This window comes from Dreissena polymorpha, chromosome 12, assembly GCF_020536995.1.
Source record: "Dreissena polymorpha isolate Duluth1 chromosome 12, UMN_Dpol_1.0, whole genome shotgun sequence".
In the NCBI taxonomy this organism is placed as follows: Eukaryota; Metazoa; Mollusca; class Bivalvia; order Myida; family Dreissenidae; genus Dreissena; species Dreissena polymorpha.
In genome coordinates, this window is record NC_068366.1 from 63,579,235 (window position 1) to 63,583,408 (window position 4,174).

At 33.6% G+C, this 4,174-nt stretch overlaps 1 long non-coding RNA gene across 1 annotated transcript; it reads left to right on the top strand.

Annotated features, from left to right (window-relative positions):
- Nucleotides 1-920: 920 nt before the first annotated feature.
- Nucleotides 921-3,440, top strand: LOC127854210 (uncharacterized). Its single transcript, XR_008036966.1, has 2 exons — nt 921-1,205; nt 2,616-3,440. It is a non-coding gene; the product is annotated as an uncharacterized LOC127854210 (long non-coding RNA).
- Nucleotides 3,441-4,174: the final 734 nt, after the last annotated feature.

Sequence of the window (4,174 nt, forward strand, 5' to 3'; positions counted from 1 at the left end):
CTTTTACTCATGTCCTTTGTTTTTAACCATTTAGTGTGCAACACAATGTTCCAACACGGCCCCTGCCATTTGTGTAAACAATGATGTCACGTGTTTCCTTATTGAAGAAAACGTTTCGGTTTTTGGGAAAATAGCTGCAAAAGCTCCAGCTTATTTCTCATAATATAGTAACGCTAAATGAATAAAATGTTTCTAATCAGACTCGAGTTAAACTCAAAAAAGTTTATTTAATAAATAAATCGGACTAAAAGTGGTATGTGTTAATGATTGTCAATACTGTTAACAATTTCTCAAAAGTAGACGCACAAATAAAGAACACTACACAACACTTTTAAATAGGGATCAACACTGACGGTGGTCCACTAGACCGTTGACATAACTTTTTTGAAAGGACCAGTTAAATCCGAAAAGCAGCTGTTGGACTTGCTTCTTTCGGATGCCGCTTACAGTTAAAATCGGTGCATTGCATTGCAATTGCCGGGCATTGTGGCATTATGACCTATACGCGCTATTTCATTACGCGCTATAATGCACACTGAACAAAAACTAATTAACATTGTTTAATTAAAATCTTGCCAATATCGACGTTAAATGTTTTTAAGAATTTCATCAAGTTTCAGAACATCTTTTACAATCAATTTACTAATTAAATCTAATTTTAGATAGAAATGAACATGTACAAACTATTTTCTGAAAATCCGATCATCTTGCATGTGTCTGCATTTAAATGACTTGCTTATTTATTATTCAAGCACAGTGACATATTCCTTTTTCTTTACATGCCAATACATGCACCAAAATCCAATCAATAATCATTAATAACGTATTTAAACATTCAACATTGCGGTATTTTCTGAAAATCTATTTTAAGAAAATAAATAATATGGTCAAGGTCAATGTATGTAAGGTAAAGACGAATATTAAAGCTTTCAACAGCATAACAATTTGCTAATTTAAGCTATTATGTCATGCATTAGTAATAATCATAAGACATAGTCACGCCGTGATAATTGAGGTATCCCAAAATAGAGAAAACTGAAGTATATAAACTTGGTATATCTGAGCCGGTACCTGAATCGTGCGGTAAATACTTACTGTAACATATTTAAAATTAAATACTCCTGCAATGAGTGTCCATATTTAAATTCGCGTACAAAAAGGACAAGAAAACACGGGAAAAACGGTAGTTGCTGTAAAGGTCTTGCGTAAGTATCACTTGTATATTTGTTGTTTGTATAAGTAATCTCGGTATATTTGTAAATTTTAGATTTGTACAGATAATGTCACAAGGTGATTTAAGGGGTATACATTGGGCTCAGCTAATAAGTGGTAAAATATCATTGATTGTTTTCACTTACACGACCGACTAATTGCTGACTACTCAAATCTCTTTGTTTCTGGGATTCCATAACTCGTGTGTTAATAAATGTTGCTACAGTCGATCATATTCACTATATTAACTTCAATAAGTAATAAGTTTGCGATAATGTTTGGAACATTCGATCATATTAATTTTACATTAACAAACAATAACGACACCAATAGTGTTAAATCAAGATTATGAAGATTTCGACGTTTAACTGCATACACTTATTAAAGTAGTGAATCTTAACAAATATATAAAGAAAAAAAGAAAGCCGACCTATCTACTCTAACTTTTTGGCGATGTTAGTGGAAACAAATAAAAAATTTTTTGTCTCAATGTCAAACGATTGAGTATTTGTTCTTAGTTAATAGATTAATTCAATTCTTCTTGTTTAACAGAATTCCAATAAAAACGCAAATAATAGCAATTATATTATTGTAGATAGACAGTTATTGATTAATTTACGATATTTTAAGCGTTTGTAAACAATTGCAAACCCATATTATATGCATTCCATTTTAAAGGACATATGCGTTTAGACAAGATTCAGTGGATCAACATAATTCAAGATATCTACAATAATTGTATTATTAGTAACACAACATACGTACAATATAAAGTTCAATAAACTGGCAATAACCTTTGAGTATAAGGCCGCTTTTTACATGCTTCTATCCCTCTTTCTTTCCTACTGACTCATTGGCTCGTGAATGACACTTTACATGTTATCGTGTGAAGACGTGTTAAATATCAGGGGCATTTTTTAAAATACGTGTAGATATTGAAAATCATTTCACTATACATCGAGACTTTTATTTTGCAGTGACATCGACCATTAAATTGTAAGGAGATTGATAGATAATATTGCTTTCTGTGAATACTCGACAAATCGTTGTTTGTTTTAAAGACATTGCCAGAGTTTTAGGGTAACACCAGCTTCAAAGATTAAATGCGAAAAAATAACACCGATGCAAAATGAAACCGAAAAGTTATCCTAGAATGTTACGTTAACACGGACCTGATATACATGTACCAGTCAACACAAAGAACATCAAGACATAACTGGCTCAATTCATTGTCTCTATAATCTACAGGCTACACCCACATCGGCTACCCGATCTCACAGTCAGCGGTTTCTGACCTGTGACAACTTCTTACATCACTTTGCATTACGGATTGACCGTTAAGGTTTGATCCTTTAAGTTTAGTTACAAGAGTAACCTGTTGCAAATCTTGTTTATACTTTCAGACAAAGTATCACTTAAAACCGCATCTACAATTCAAATACCAACGCAAAATGGCGGCTGAAAGACTACGCGACTTGAACCTAGCTGTGCAGCCTTTTCAGAACAATTTATCGACATGGAACAAAAGGTTGCTAAGTTACGCGAGGACCAAGGTAGCGGGGAGGTCAAGACTTGACACTGCCTTATTTGTAAATTTCGTAGACCGAGAGCAACTCGCATTGCCACCGAATGGGAACGATATCTCATCAATTCTGATTATAAAGTATAATGAAAACGGCATGCTAACAACGGAATTCTATGAAGTCAATGAGCATGCTTTGCTTCTGAACCATTTTAACGGTCCACCCATAACTTTGAAAACCCTTCTTGCATGTACTGTAGGCGTTGCGGGTATTGTGGGTGTGGTTTGGATGGGCTTCAAGTTGGGACAACAGACACGAATCATACACGAGTTACTGCCGCTTGGCAACGACATACGACAGACGGCAAAGGAAGTTGCCCGAAAATGCATTCATCAATGGTAAACACGTTCGAAGTTCGCATGTGACATTAAAATTCTAAAATATAGCAACTCAGGCTAGTTAAGAGTTTTCGTTTGACACAATTAAATAATTTAAAAAAAAATACCATAGAGAGGATTATATGTGACATACCCAAATTATCTCTTTTTTACAGATATCTTTAAATTTTGATATACTATAAAATAAAACTTGTTTATTTATTTGTTTTGGTTTAAAAATGCACTTGCTTGCTAATCAGTCTTTTAGTTTGTCTACTGTTAATAAGACAATTTTGTGTTGCTATTAAAGGAGTGTGAGTGAACGTCACGTGTGTTTTTGTTTTTATTTGTCGTGTAAGTATTTTGTAATCCAATAATGTTTTTCTATTGTCGTCTTGTAAATAAGTGGAGTTTGAAAAGGACGCGTTTCATTCTTATTTTAGACGCATATTTACACTGGTATGATTACCAATACATACATATGGCTATATCTTTTGGTTAACGTGACCAACCATTACAATTTAAAACTTTTTATCATCGCTGAACGGCAGACACATACTTTATATACCTTTTATCCCCCTATTTGCAACGACACAATAAAACCTCAGTGGCACGGTTTGTATTACATCAAAGACAGAAAAACGCCGAGGCAAATACTTACAAATCAGCGTTAATGGCAAATCTATGGACAAGCCATTTTTTAATTGTAATGACATTAAAAATTCCCCGATCAAACTCGCGTGATAATCAGTTAAAGAACATTTTCACAGAGTTGGGCATGTATTGAAGTTTGTCATTACATGCTTGAAATTGATAAATGTAAAAACATTGGAACTAAGGAATTACCTTATAAAACAAGAATGAAATTGAAGATAGAAAAAACAACAACATTAATTTGACTTGAACCACTGGCCCTTAGAGTAAAATTCGAACACTTAAATCACTCGACCATCCGTGCTCACAGAGTGAGTGGTGTATTTTATAAATATATAAGTAATCCTCGTGATGTCACAAAATATAACGATAACAATTGAACACTCCAAATTATTCAATCGGTTCGCG